Genomic DNA, 16,575 nt, shown 5'->3' with positions numbered 1-16,575 from the left:
ATCAATATCATTTATAAATACAAAAAACAACAATGGACCCAAAACTGAATCTTGAGGGACTCCACTAATACCATTAGTCCACGATGAGCAGTGTCCATTGATTACCACTCTCTGTCTTCTCCCACTCAATGATCCCTTTATCCATAGCAGCAATTTGCCTCCAATGCCACACTGCTCCAATTTGTGCAGCAGTCTTCCATGTGCAACAGTATCAAAGGCTTTTCTAAGATCCAAATATAAGATATATTAAAGTTATTCTTTGCATACAGTTCCTTTGTGACTACATCATAGTATCCAATCAAATTAGTCAGACAAGACTTCCCCTTAAACCCATGCTGTGTCCTAGCTATAACTGAAGTCTGTCTAGATGATCCTGCAATGATTCTTTAACCAGTGCCTCAATTAATTTCCTTGGAACAGAAGTTAAACTAACAGGTCTGTAATTACATGTGTCTCCCTTTGTCCTCCTTTGTGGATTGGGGTCACATTTGCACATCTCCAGTCCATGGGTACCTCCCCTGAGTCCAGGGAAGCTCTCATAATTATGGCAAAGGGTTTGCTTACTTCCTTTGCTGCCTCCTTTAATATAACTGGATAGATTCCATCCACCCCAGGTGCCAGTCTTGTGTTTATCTTCAACAATTTCACCTCCACTTTACTCTCAGTTATTACAAGATTATCTAGTTTACTGCCAGGGTTGAATGCACCTCTGGCATTCCCCACCCTGAATAACTCATGTGTGAATGTCGATGCAACATATTCATTTAGTTTGTTAGCTACCTGAGCAGGATCATCAACAGTTGAATCATCGATATCAAATGGACCAATCTGATTCATCCCCTTCCTTCTAGAGTTTACATAATTAAAGAACTCTTCACTGTGTTTCTTTGCATCCTTTGCCAAAGATTTCTTATAATCTGCCTTCGCCTGCCTAACCTCCTTTGTAACTTGGTTACAGATCAGCTTATATCTATCATAGGCTTCTGTGTCACATGTTAATTTATATGTATCCCATGCATTTTTATTCCCTGTCACATATCTAATTAGTTCATCTGACATCCATTTAGGCCTAAATCTTGAACAATATTTCTTTGTTGGTATGAAAAGACTAGTAGCTTCCAAGATTAATTCTTTGAATGCTTCCCATTTTGAATTTGCTGTTGGTAACATCATCAGTTGTTTCCACCGTATAGAATTTAAATACTGTCTCAGACCACCGTAGTAATCTTGACGAAAGCAAAAACCCTTCCCTTTACACTTGATAGTAGTTACCTCTTTGAGTAAATCCCACTTAAGCACACTGTGATCACTGCCACCTAGTGGTTCCTTTATCTGCAGATTCTTGATGCATGAAGAATCGCTACTGATAACCACATCAAGAATATTACTCCCTCTAGTTGCCTCCCAAACATGCTGCTGTAGAAAACTCATCCAATAAATCCGCAAAAGCCTTGCTAGAGTATGAGTGAGCAACCCACAAATTCCAGTCAATATACGGGAAATTAAAATCCCCCATTATAAGACACTAATTTACTGACACACTATTTCTCTGCACAATTGCTCATTATACTCATCAGATTCATTAGGCCTATAACACACACCTACTCTCATTTTTCCTTTCCCAGTGCTTACGTCACACCAAACAGACTCAACATGGCATTGTCCACCCATATCAACTGGATGCACTTCCTTAGATTTTATGTGTTTCTTAACTAACAGATAACCCCTACTCCTTTCCTGTCCTGTCTATCCTTTCTGTACACATTGTACTCCCCAAATTCCAGTTCTGCACTGCTTATGTCTGTGTGACACCATGTCTCTGATATCCCAAAAATATCTGCCTTTGATATCTTGACTAGCACTTCAAGCTCATCGAATTTATTAACTATACTCCTAGCACTGGTGTACATGCAAGTATACATGCACCTATTTCTACTCTTAGTTACCCTAACACAGCCCATGTATTTACTTGTTCCACTATGACTCCCAGCAGTCCTAGAAATTCCCATTGCCTTGCTTTCCAGGCTGGTGCCCAATTGCATTTCAATAGAAGTAGTACAAGAATCACTTTTACCTCTGCCAGCAACTACTGTTAATCTATTAGTCCGTGTATACCCCCCCCCCAAGCTAGCAGTTTTCCGACCTGACTAACTTTGCCTCAATAGCATCAGCAAATATTCTTGCACCCTTTCTATTTAGGTGTATCCCATCCCTATAGAAGCAGTCTCTCCTATTAACAAGTACAGACCAGGCTGAGAAAAATTCTACCCCTTGAGCCTTGCACAATTTCTCCAGGGCCGAATTGATCGACAAGGCTCTCATTATCATATGCTAGGTACTGGAGGAGAGAGGAGTCTTGTGAATGACCCTAAATTGCTAATTAACCTCTATATGGTAGCAACCATTTTTGTTATAGCCCTACTAATGCCAAGTGACTTTTAACACTTGTACAAAATTTTTATTACAGCCAGTCATAGATGCAGCTGAAGTTTACAATACTGTCATTTCTGCCATACCATCACAGAGATTACAGGAATATTTGCTGATGCTAGTGTGGCTATTAGGTAGGTTGGAAAACTGCTAGCTTGGGGGTATATACAAACAAACAGATTAACAATAGCCAGACAGAGGTGAGAGTGATTCTTCCACTGCTTCTACTGCAACATGCAGCAGCCTGCAAAGAAAGGTGTCAGGGTTTAGGGACTGCTGTAAGTCATTATGAAACAAGTAAATACATGGGCCGTGTTAGGGTAACACAGCCCACGGGTAAAAAGCAGTGCATATATACATGCATACACACCAATACTAGGTTCTTAGTAAATAAATTTGATGAATTTGAAGTGCTGGTCAAGTCATCAAATATGGACACTGAGGGGATATCAGAGATATGGTATCACTCAGATATAAGTGGTGCAGAATCCGAATATGAAGAGTACAATGTGTACAGAAAGAACAGACAGGATAGGAAGCGTAGAAGGTTCTTAGTTAAGATGCACACTAAAAACTAAGGCAGTGCATTCAGTTCACATGGGTGATCAGTACAACGTTCAGTCAGTTTGGTGTAGCATAAGCATGGGGAAAAGAAAAATGTGAGTAGGAGTGTGTTATGACTTTGATGGCCTAATTACTCTAACAAGTACAATGAACAACTATACAAAGAAATAGTGAGCCAATAAATCAGAATGTCTTATAATGGAGGGTTCTAACTTTTCGGATAGCAACTGGAAGTTGTAGATTGATCACTCACCCACTAAGATGATGACTTTTGTAGATTTATTAGCCAACTGTTTTCTATGGCTGCATGTTAGAGAGAATGTAATATTCATGATTTGATTATCAGCAGTGATTATTCATGCATTAAAAATATGCAGAAAAAAGAACCAATTTGTGGCAATGATTAACATTAGCAGAGGCATATGATGCAAGAAAGCAAGCATATACAGCATCAGCCGAAAAAAAAAAAAAAAAAACCCATTCCCATTTAACACATCCATTCGCTACAAATGTTTGTCTAGTTCTGCCTTGAATTTATTTAAGCTGTCAACTTATACAACAACAGATGGAAGTTTGTTCCAGCAATCAACCACCTACTGGCTAAAGGCATATTTCTGCACATCTATTCTACAACTGTCTTTCCTCAATTTGAATTCATGTTCCCTCAGGCAATTAATCTGGGAAAGAGGAGGAATCCCATAAGCATTGAGCATGCTCAAACCATTCAAGGCCTTATACACTTCAATCAGAGCACCTCGCAGGTGCCTAGTCTCCAGACACTATAATTTGCAAAACTTAAGTCTTTCTTCGTAACAGTAACCCTTTGTTCCATTCACTAATCTTATTGCCCTTCTCTGTACTTGTTCCAGCAGCTCTACATACTTTCTAAAATGTGGCCTCCAGACCTGTATACAGTACTCAGTGTGACCTGACCATTGCATTATACAAGGGGATAATCACATCCATTTCCCTGCTAGAAAAATTCCTGTATATCATTGACAAGACACCATAAGCTACTCTTGCAGACCGTCTGCACTGCTCAGAAAACTTCATATCCGGTTGCACAAATACCCCCAGATCCTTTTCATTCTTTACCACCCTGTGTGTAGTACCACACAGTTGATACATTACTCTGGGGTTACTGCTACTCATATACAGTACAGGCAGTTCTCACTTTACGATTTCCCGGGTTTAAGAGTTTTTTTTTTTCCCCAAGTATCAACAAAATTGAAAATAAGAACATTAATTGCAAAAAATGAATGTCAAACTTTCAAAAATACCGCATTTAAAACCACACACATAACTATACAATACAGTGTACCCCGCTTTATGATATTAATCCTTTACCATCGTATCACGAAAATATTGTAATGTGAACCCAATAACACATTGTTTTTTGGTAATTCATTCCACAACCTCGGAAGTTCAAATTTTGGCTATATAACTCCCTAAAAGGTTGTTTTTTTATAGTGTAAATTGTATTAGTTACCAATTCAAATCATTAAACACACTACACTTTTACGTTATCATGTGTTATAAGAACCAATTTTGAACGGCTTTGTGATATTTTTCTAAAGCACATTTCTGGAAGTCACGACCATAAAACAAAACAAAACAAATTGCACCTTCTGGTTTATTGGGCTTTTCTGTTACTGCAAGCAATTATAAACGGGTGGTAAACTCCATGTTACCACATTTGCGAAAATACCGATATCTGGAATTGTGAGTTTTTACATTATTATGGTGAAATGTGTTTGCACTTTACTGAAATCTTAAATCGTATAAAAAACAAATTTTCAGAATCTTCTCTTCATTCCCTTTTTTTTTTAAGCTTCGTAAACTTGTTACTCCGCCCAAATTGTGTTAGTTGCAATTTGTGCATTCCGTTAAAAAATGCTTATGCATGCTATTGATAAAGAAAAGAGAAGAATATCTTGGAAATAAATGCATCTTGAAGCATTTATATACCAAACTCCTAGTTTGTGTTTATTTTTTTTTTAATTTCAGTGTAGTTTTATTTCAAAAATTACCTACTGTCAACATTAAAAAGTAAAAAAAAAATAAAATAAATAAATAGCAAAAGAATTAATAAAATTAAAAACCTATCTGAATAATTAAAGAAATAACAATAAAACATTAAACTGTGATAGTAGTTTTTCAATACTAATTACCTTCTGTAGTTCACTAAATTAAATTTTTTTTCTTTGTTGGAAAATTAGAAAGGAATAAGCAAATTCTGACTAAATTTCAAAGAAACTACTGGATGATTCATCTTTTTTATATGTATGTACATCTATATCTGGTGCTTTCCACAGACCTAGATAAATAAGGCATATAGTGCTGATGGGTGTCAGACACTTAAGGTTACATATGAAAAGAAAAACGTTTCATAAAAACATGCCTATCTGAATATCCAAATGAAAATAAAATTACCATGGCCATTACAAGTGAAATCAGTGGATATTACAGGAAATTTAATCACATTACACTTTATGAATACACTTCACTTCATCTACCAGCGGTTTCCCCACCGGTGTGCCGCAACCCTTTTAAAGTAAGCCGCGAAAATAGAAAAAATTCCATTGAGTTCGATGGCAATCACTATTTCGGTGTGCCGTTAATATTCGTCTTTTAACTTTAAAAAGTGTAACTTGAGTGACAAAAGATTAGAAACCACTGATTTAAACGAATGTTAACAAATCTACGGCACAAAAAAAAAAAAAAAAAAGAACACGTTAACTTAATCGAGGTATCTAAAATTAGTTAATATGTTAAACCATAAAAAAAAAACTAAAAAAAAAAACTTGGGTTAACTTAATCGAAGTACCTAAAATTGACTAATAATATGATAAACTATAATTTTCATTAGGCTTTAAAAACTCAAAAACAAGATAAAAGTTAAGCCTTTGAAGCAATACCAATCGTACCATCGCTTAAATGTTTTAAAATCAAAATTGAAGCTATAATCAATGAATCACAAAATGAAGATAACGCATGGAGCCAAATGCATATGAAGTTTAAATAAGCATTTGATACAGAATTACATTTAATTCAGAACAGCATATGAACTTTTGACAATTTACACTTTATTCAGGATGCATACAGATGCACGCTTGCAGAGGTTAGAAATCATATAAACGTTTACAACACGATAAAAAAAAAAAAAGTTCAAAAAGCAAATATCAATATTCATATTACAAAGTATCCGCTCCTATCCAAATCAAAGTATATCTCCATAAAACGAAAATATAAAGTATACGGCAAATAATTACCAAATCTATGTCAGATTTATCCATGTGGCAAGGAACGTGCATAACAAGTTACGATAGCACCATCTTGTGTGTGAAACATTAATTCTCTTTCTTCTGGTCAAAAACAGGGTAGTAATATTATCTTACTTTTTTTCATCAAAAATATCATGGGAAACTTCGCTGACAGATCCAAAAGAAAATCAGTGGGACAATAAAAGAACGGATTTTCTCAGAAACGTACTAAAAGCGTAATTTTGCAATTTTATATTCAAAAACAGCCCGGAAGGAGGTGGAGCTAGAAGGTATTGTCCCACACAACATGAAAATAGGTCTAAATTGTGTTGTTTAGCATTAGCAGAGGCATACGATGCAAGAAAGCAAGCTTATGCAGCATCAGCCAAAAAAAATAAAAGGAAACACTCCTATTTCATTCATCTATTCGCTCCAAATGCTTGTCCAGCTCAGCCTTAATTTTATTTAGGCTATCAACTTCCACAACAAGAGATGGAAGTCTGTTCCACCAAACAACAACCCGCTGGCAAAAGACAAATTTCCGCACATCTATTCTACAACTATCTTTCCTCAGTTTGAATCTATGCCCCCCTCAGGTTCATAATCTGAGCAAGAAGAAGAAGCTCCATCAGCATTGAACTTGCTCAACCCGTTCAATGCCTTATACACCTCAATCAGATCACCTCACATGTGCCTAGTCTCCAGGCGCTGTAATTTGCAGAACTTAAGCTTTTCTTGGTAAGAGCACTACTTTATTCCGCTTACCAATCTTGTTGCCCTTCTTTCTACTCGTTCTAGCAACTCTACATCCTTCCTAAAATGAGGCTTCCAGACCTGTACACAGTATTCAAGGGGAGCTTTGACCATTGTCTTGTATAATGGGACACTTCCTTAGACTCAGGGTCCCTGAGTCTAAGGAAGCTCTCATAATTATGGATAAGGGTTTGCTTACTTCCTTTGCTGCCTCCTTTAATGTAACTGGATAGATCCCAACCATCCCAGGTGCTTCCTTATATTTAACATCAAGAATTTCTCCTCCAGTTTGTTTTCAGTTATTACCAAATCACATAGCTCCCTGTTAGAGTTTGATAAGCTTCTGGCGTTCCCCTCCTTGAATAGCGGTTCTCGTTTAGAACCAGAACCAAAATAGCTAAGCCAAAGAGACGTCAATTAATCGAGTTTGTTTGTCTGCTTATTTGTTTTAAAGTTTTAGGCGCATCAGGGACTTAGGCCATGTTGCGCCGTACATATTATGTCCAAAAATTGAGTATGTTCTGTTATTTGTTTTCTGGACGAAAAGCCGGAATTTCCGTAAGAGAAAACCATGCTACCTTCGCCCGAGACCAACTAATTCAGCCAGAACCTGGAACTCGGGCCTTCTTCCACCAGAAGTGGGAGGGACGGTGATCATAACCACTGAGTGTCCCACAAAGACAGAACTTTCATATAATAAAAATGTCGTATTGATACATGATCAGGTATTTCATCGTTACCCTAATGAAATACTTGATCATGTATCAATGTAGCTGACACCAGATACTTGATCATGATCATGTAGCTGACACCAGATCAAGCATATTTGCCTTATCTATATTCGACCATTTTCTAAATATGTTCACCCCCATATCTGAGAGAGCTATAATACTATCATTTTATTTTCATTTTCAAATTTATTTGAATTTTTATTTTTATTTTATTAATATTTTGATGTACTAATTTTACTTTACAGTTCTCCCACTTTCTATTGGCTCAGTAATTCACCCCATAATTCTATTAATTTGCCTCCCCAAAGGTGAATGTCTGGTGTGCTGTTACCGCTGCTAGTGTAATTGGACCTTACTTTTTTGACACCCCAACAGCGAATTCCGAATCCTACTTACATATGTTGCAGTCCTACGCCATCGATGAACTTCCACTGATAATACGCTCAGCGGGGTATTTTCAATAGGACCGTGCACCTGCGCACTTTGGTCGTATTGTTCGTGATTTCCTAGATAACACATTTCCACGAAGATGGATAGGAAGATGTGGGCAAATTGCAGCCGCTGGAGACTAGGCATCTGCAAGGTGATCTGATTGAGGGTTATAAGGCCTTGAATGGGTTTAGCACGCTGAATTCTGATGGGATTCTTCCACTTGTTCAGATTACGAACCTAAGGGGGAATAAATTCAAATTGAGGAAAGACAGCTGTAGAATAGATGTGTGGAAATTTGCCTTTAGCCAGCGGGTGGTTAACTGCTGGAACAAACTTCCATTTGTCGTTCTGGAAGTTGATAGGTTAAATAAATTTAAGGAGGAACTGGACAAACAAATATAGGGAATGGTTGTGTGTTTTTTTTTTTTTTTTTTTTGCTTGCTTTCTTGCATCATATGCCACGATCAGAGGCGGATTTAACGGCGGGCGCACTGCGCGCGCGCCTGGGCCCCGACTTCTGAAGGGCCAACGCAAGACCCCAACAAATTAGTGAACATATTAGTTCAAAACTTTGTGATTATTATTATGCTATTATTAATTATATTATACATATATTATATTCAAATTTTATTGGAAATAAAACATTAATAGTACATAATATTTTTTATTTATTTTAAAAAATGGTTAACATGTATTTTTATTTTCCCTGTCTCTCTCTTTTTTTTTAAGGGACCCAATATTTTCTTCTGCGCCTGGGGCCTCAACCGACCTTAATCCGCTCCTGGCCACGATTACTATTACTTCGCAGGTGCCTAGTCTCCAGACTCTGCAATTTGCAGAACTTAAGCCTTTCTTGGTAACAGCGACCCTTTGTTCCACTTACTAATCTCGTTGTCTTTTTCTTTACTCGTTCCAGTTGCTCTACATTTTTACTAAAACGAAGCCTCTATGCAGCACTCAAGGCGTGGCCTAACCATTGCCTTATACATGGAGGTAATCACTCCTTATCCCTGCTAGCAAAACTCCTAGTATGATGATGAGTTCGAGTCCCGTGGATGACGCGAGGAACTTTAATGGGCTTTTTTCACTCCGTGGCTGAGTTATGCGGTCTCGGGCGCAGAGAGCAAGGTATTTTCCCCGGCAACTCGGGTTTTTCGTCCAGCAAAACAGGAAAATCGACCATAGAACACACGCAATTTACGGACATAACACACAATGAACGAGAGATGAATTAATTATTCGGGTGGTCTAAAACTAATGCTTTGGTTTATTTTATTTCTTTATTTTAGTTATAGACGGTTGGCGTGTTGCATTGCGGTTATGAGTCAAAGCTTGCTTTCATGCATTGTTTGTCACTTCTAATACTTCAGAAATTACAAAGGGGTTCTCTATTTTAAAATAAACAAACCATTAAAACTGTAGTAAAACAAGACAAACCAATGAACTGCTTGCTCAATTTGACAGTTAAACATTGTTGTATCATTTGTATTGTTTAAACTTTGCTGTATTGTCATGTTCCATTTATTTTTAATTTACGTTGAAGCTCTTTGCTGAGTGTTGATATTGCCAGATTTGCTAAGCGAATTGAATATTTTTGCTGATTTCAAATTACAAATAAGGATGGATTTCTTGCGATATATCTGTAAGTTAATTTTACGCATTTATATTTAGATATTAAAATCGCCAAAAAAAAAAAAAAAAACTATAAGCGTAATTTACAAATGTTATCTTTCCTAGTTTTATTCTGTCATTGGTAGCAATCCATTTTTTTGGGATCTGCGAATGCAATGCTGGTTCGATAATAAGATTGGACTGGAATGACATTACGGCAGTTTTGCTTTCTGGTACTTTAATTTAAAATTAATAATAATAATAAAAAAAACTTATATATGCGTTTCTGTAGTTATTTTCAGTTAGAGCTTATCGATAGATACCCGTTTCTATTGAGAATACTGCATATATTTAGTTATAAGTAGCTGAATGTAATGCTGGATTAAGATTTCGCAGTGGCGTAGCTACCATGTAGGCAATTTCCTCCCGGCGTCTTTGGTTGTCTCCTGTTTTTGCAATTTTAATTAAGTAGGGGCCCCGCACATGTTCTTTGCCTCCGGGCACGAAAAAGGGTAGCTACGCTACTGAGATTTCGAATGGTTGGTGAGGCAGGAGTACGCGTTTCCCATGTCTAATCTTAAGTCAAAGTTTTATTTATAAATTTGTATTTTCTTTATATATATACCTCTATATATATATATACTTCAGGAGATTATTGTTCAGTTTCATTCAAAAGATATCAAGTTAACATTTTTGCGAATATTGAGCGCACAGTGGTAATGGGCATTTAAAGCTACGCACTTAGATGCAAAGTAAAAACATGGAACGGAAGTGAAAAGAATTTATAATTACAATACGTAACTGTAATATAATTTCACAATCTGCCATCAAAATACTGTATAAATTTTAAGTTATAGGCAATGCCATCCACTGGAGTGGAATCCGATTCGAATGCCCAATTGTGGAACTGATCTTTCCAAACAGTACGCTGTAAACCCAGTATGATTGGACGGTAATTTGCTAATCTCTTATGCATTCATGCCTCTCCTCGCTTGCTTGCAATTCATGACTGATGCCAGCTATCAAAGAAATTTCGTCATAGAGATAATTAAATAAACTTTTTTTATTTTTCTTAATTTCTTATTTTTCTTCTCTTCGACAATTTCGTTCTACGTGCAGCGAAAGAACAAACTCAGTTTTGCGTTTGTTGTTTATAAACCTCAGTAACCAGTGGTGTATTCGGACTGAAACGCTTCAGAACGATGTTTTGGTACTTTTTTTCTAAATGTCATAATAGAAAATCATTAAATTTACACACCTAATATTATGAAACAATGCCATAATCAAAGAGGGAGAAATATCTATTTTACCCATTGCTACTAAAAATATATATTAATAGTAATCTTTAAAATTAATAGATTTCTTTAAAAATTTATTTAAAAGCAAAAATATAAATTTCGCAATGAAACTTGAACGTTTCTTACTAAAGTACAATGTGTTAGAGAGATCCAACGAATAAGATATACAGTACTAGGATGCGTGCGAACGCTGCATTTTGATTCGCCATAAGCTAAACGTTGGTGAGGGCAACGTTTTCCGACCTGTATCTCGCGATCTCTAAGACTGGTACCAACCTACAAAAATAAATTCGAGACTCCCCGGTTGTACACATGACTGTGCACTCGTGAGTAGCACAGTTGGTAGAATCGTTGTACTCCCCACACTGGGCAGAGAAGACCCGAATTCAAGTGCTGTTGCTGACGTGAGAAATATTTATGGGCCTTTTTCACCAGTGGCTGATTCAGTCAGTCTGAAGTGAGGGTAGGAAGGTTTTTCTTCATGGGAACTCGGGTTTTTTGGCCAGAAAACAGAAAACTGACCATAAAATATACCCAATTTACATACAGGAGCAATATAGCCTTAGTTACTGAAGTTTCCAAACTGTACAACAACAAGTGACTGCACTGCTCACTGTTCTAGCCTTACCAATGCTCAGTGGCATAGCAAGGGTAGGGTGAATAGATACATTGTATCCCTGATGCCGAAATCTGGTATTCTGGTGCTTTTTATCATTAGATAATTGGCACCTTTTTTTTTTTTTTGTGAATGTACTTGTTGATGAAAAATCCTGGCTATGCCACTGAGCATTACTGAAAGATATTAAATAGCTTTGTATATATACACTCTGCTGCCACTTTATTAGGTACACATACCTAGTAGGGTTTTAAGCCTCCTTTAGCCTTCAAAACAGTCAGAATTCTTCTAACATGGATTGAACAAGATGCTGAAAATGTTGTGCTGGAATGGAGTACCATGCAGACATGAGTGTGTCACGCAGTTTCTTGAGATTTGATGGCATAGGCCTGCAGCGAACAGCCCTTTCCAGCTCATCCCAAAGATGTTCAATAGGATTGAGATCCGCGGACTGAGTGGGCCATTGCAGCAAAGAAAATTCATTGTCATGTTCCTGGAGCCATTCCCTAGTGATTCGGCCTTTGTGCACCGGCACATTATCCTGCTGGAAGTAACCATCTGACTGAGGATAAACTGTCACCACGAATGGATGCACTTGGTCAGTAACTAAGATATGATGTGGCATTCAGACGTGAACCTATGGGTATCAATGGACCCAACGTGTGCCAATGAAAACAATCCCCACACCGTAACACTTCCCCCACCACCTTGCACAGTAATTGTCAGACATGATGGGTCTATTGATTCATGTTGTTTTCACAAAATTCTGAGCCTTTCATCAACATGATAGGAGGGAGTATATGATGAGAGCCCTGTCGATCAATTCGGCCCTGGAAGGATTGTGCAAGGCTCAAGGGGTAGAATTTTTTTCAGCCTGGTCTGTACTTGTTAACAGGCGAGACTGCTTCTACAGGGATGGGATACACTTAAATAGAAAGGGTGCAAGAATGTTTGCTGATGCTATCGAGGCACTGTTAGGTGGGTCGGAAAACTGCTGGACTGGGGGGATACAAGGACTAATAGATTAACAGTAGCCACTGTCAGAGGTGAAAGTGATTCTTGCACTGCTTCTATTGGAATGAGCCGCAGCCTGGAAAATAAGATGCAGGATATTTCAGAGACTGCTGGGAATCATTGGGGTACAAATAAACACATAGGTTGTGTTAGGGTAGCTAAGAAAAAGAACAGGTGCATGTATACTTGCGTGTACACCAATGTTAGGAGTTTAGTAAATGAATTTGAGGTATTGCTCAAAACATCAAAGGCAGATATTGTGGGGATTTCAGAGACGTGGTGTCACACAGATATAAGGAATGCAGAACTGGAATTTGGTGATTACAATGTCTACAGAAAGGATAGACAGGATAGGAAGGGAGGAGGGGTTATGCTATTAGTTTAGAAATACATAAAATCCAAGGAAGTGAAGCCAGCTGACATTGCTGGACAGTGCAGTGTCGAGTCGGTTTGGTGTGACATAAGCATTGGGAGATCAAAATTGAGAGTAGGAGTGTGCTATAGGCCTAATGACTCTGATGAGTATAATAAGAAACTGTACGGGGAAATAGAGTGGGCCAGTAAATCAGAGAGTCTTATAATGGGAGATTTTAATTTCCCAGATATTGACTGGAATTTGGGGGCTGGTCACTCACACACTAGCAAGGCTTTTATGGATTTATTGGATGATTGTTTTCTACATCAGCATGTTCAGGAGGCAACTAGAGGGAGTAATACTCTTGATTTGATTATCAGTAGTGATTCTTCAAGCATTAAGAATCTGCAGGTAAATGAACCACTAGGTGGCAGTGATCACAGTGTGCTGAAGTGGGATTTACTCAAAGAGGTAACTACCATTAGGGGTAAAGGGAAGGGTTATTGCTTTCGTAAAGGCGACTACGATGGACTGAGACAGTATTTAAATTCTATACAGTGGGACCAACTGATGATGTTACGAACAGCAAACTCAAAATGGGAAGCATTCAAAGAACTTATCTTGGAAGCTACTAGGCTTTACATACCAACTAAGAAATATTGTTCAAAGTTCAGGCCTAAATGGATGTCAGATGAACTAATGAGACATATGGCAGAGAAGAAACATGCATGGGATACATACAAATTAACACATGACACAGAAGCCTATGATAGATACAAGTTGATCTGTAACCAAGTTACAAAGGAGGTTAGGCAGGCGAAGGCAGATTACGAGGAATCTTTGGCAAGGGATGCAAAGAAAAACAGCAAAGAGTTCTTTACTTATGTAAACTCTAGAAGGAAGGGGATGAATCAGATTGGTCCACTTGATATCGATGGGTCAACTGTTGATGATCCTGCTCACGTAGCTAACAAATATTCATTCACTGAATGAATATTTTGCATTGACATTCACACATGAGGAGTTATTCAGCGAGGGGAATGCCAGAGGTGTATTAACTCTGGCATTAAGCTAGAGAATCTTGTTATAACTGAGAGTAAAGTGGAGGAGAAATTGTTGAAGATAAACACAAGAAAGGCACCTGGGGTGAATGGGATCTATCCAGTTATATTAAAGGAAGCAGCAAAGGAAGTAAGCAAACCCTTAGCCATAATTATGAGAGCTTCCTTGGACTCATGGGAAGTACCCATGGACTGGAGATGTGCAAATGTGACCCCAATTCACAAAGGAGAATCAAAGGGCGACACAAGTAATTATAGACCTGTTAGTTTAACTTCTGTTCCTGGAAAATTAATGGAGGCACTGGTTAAAGAAGCACTGCAGGATCATCTAGACAAGACTTCAGTTATAGCTCAGACACAGCATTGTTTTGTTAAGGGGAAGTCTTGCCTGACAAATTTGATTGGATACTATGATGCAGTCACAAAAGAACTGGATGCAGGGAATAACTTTGATATTATTATTATTATTAGCTATATGGTGCAAGGAAGCCTGAGGCTTGTGCTGCACCCGCCAAAAAAAAAAAAAAAAAAAAAAAAAAATTCTAAGTTACCCTGAGAGAGAGAGAGAGGGAGAAGTAGAAGGGAATCACCAAGAAAGAGAAGAATGATGATATCCAGCTCATACTTGGATCTTAGAAAGGCTTTTGATACTGTTGCACATGGAAGACTGCTGCACAAATTGGAGCAGTGTGGCATTAGAGGCAAATTGCTGCTATGGATAAAGGGGTGGTTGAGGGGGAGAAGACAGAGAGTGGTAATCAATGGACACTGCTCATCGTGGACTAATGTTATTAGTGGAGTCCCTCAGGGTTCAGTATTGGGTCCATTATTGTTTTCTGTATTTATAAATGATATTGATGATGGTATATCAAGCTTAATGTCCACATTTGCAGACGATACGAAGGTTGGCAGGGTTGTCAAGGACACTACTGACACTATGCTACTGCAACAGGATCTGGAAAGGTTGAGCAGATGGGCTGAGAGGTGGCAAATGAAGTTTAACATTGATAAATGTAAAGTACTACATATGGGAAACAGCAACCCCAGAGCAACGTATCAACTCTGTATTACTACACTGACGGTGGTAGAGAATGAAAGGGACCTGGGGGTGGTTGTGCAGGCAGATATCAAGTTTTTTGAGCAGTGCAGATGGGCTGCAAGAGTAGCTCATGGTGTATTGTCAATGATATATAGTAATTTTTGTAGCAGGGATAAGGAGGTGATTATTCCCTTGTATAAGGCAATGGTCAGACCGCACCTAGAGTACTGTATACAAGTCTGGAGGCCTCATTTCAAGAAGGATGTAGAGATGCTGGAACGAGTACAGAGAAGGGCAACAAGATTAGTTAATGGAACAAAGGGGTGCTCATACGAAGAAAGGCTTACGTTTTGCAAATTACAGTGTCTGGAGACTAGGCACCGGCGAGGTGATCTGATAGAGGTGTATAAAGCCTTGAATGGTTTGAGCATGCTCAATGCTGATGGGATTCTTCCTCTTGCTCAGAATAATCACCTGAGAGGGCATAAATTCAAATTGAGGAATGACAGATGTAGGATAGACGTGAGGAAATTTGCCTTCAGCCAGCGGGTGGTTGGTTGCTGGAATAGACTTCCATCCCTTGTCGTGGAAGTTGATAGCCTAAATAAGTTTAAGGATCAACTGGACAGGTATTTCGAACAAACAGAGGGGTGAAGTGGAAGTGGTTATTTTTTATTTATTTATTTATTTGTTTTTTTTTGGCTGATGCTGCATAAGCTTGCTTTCTTGCATCAAATGCCTCTACTAATGCTAATGCTAATGATGCACCAGGAACTTCGACTCGTCAGACCAAGCAACTGTTTTCCAATTCTCGATAGTCTAGTGCTGGTGTTGCTGTGCCCACAGGTGATGTGCTCTCTTGTTCTTCATTGATAACAAAGGTATGCGATGTGGCCATCGGCTGTTGTAGCCCATTTGTGACAAAGTGCGACTAGTGGTCCGTTGCGATATTTTGTTCTGCACACCAAGGTTGTATTCTGACTTGATGTGCAACATTGTGGCTCATCTGTTTGCTTGCACAATTCTAGCCATCCTCCTCTGACCTCTCTCATCAATAAGCGATTTTTTTCCACAGGAGTGCCGTTGAGAGGATGTTTTCTGTTTGCTGCACCATTCTCGATACACCTATGAAACTGGTGCGTGAAAAGTTCAGAAGAACTGCCGTTTCAGAGATGCTTTGTCCAGCATGTTTTGCACCTACTGTCACGTGACGTTTGAAGTCTGTTTGATCACTCCTTTTCCCCATTCTTGCTACGATTTGTATGCTTAACTGATACTAGAAAAGTTGTTCTGCTGCATTTATATCCACAACTGTGGTCATGTGACTTGCAACATTGTGGGACAAACCATTTCTGTGCACAGCGAGGGTATTCCTAATAAAGTGGCAGAACAGTGTATATATAAGGGG

At 38.3% G+C, this 16,575-nt stretch overlaps 1 protein-coding gene across 1 annotated transcript in view; it reads right to left on the bottom strand.

The window, feature by feature from the left end:
- Positions 1 to 6,350, bottom strand: part of eIF2alpha (eukaryotic translation initiation factor 2 subunit alpha) — a 149,559-nt gene extending 143,209 nt beyond the window's left edge. Inside the window, exon 1 of the mRNA XM_090373398.1 lies at positions 6,267 to 6,350. The gene's annotated coding sequence lies outside the window, so the exon portion shown is untranslated. The remainder of the gene's footprint in view (positions 1 to 6,266) is intronic.
- Between the last annotated feature and the right edge of the window lie 10,225 nt (positions 6,351 to 16,575).

This window comes from Mastigoproctus giganteus, chromosome 5 (assembly GCF_048544385.1).
Source record: "Mastigoproctus giganteus isolate SK-2022 chromosome 5, ASM4854438v1, whole genome shotgun sequence".
NCBI classification, from domain to species: domain Eukaryota; kingdom Metazoa; phylum Arthropoda; class Arachnida; order Uropygi; family Thelyphonidae; genus Mastigoproctus; species Mastigoproctus giganteus.
Note: the sequence above shows the minus strand (reverse complement) of the source record. Positions and strands in the feature narration are given on the sequence as shown.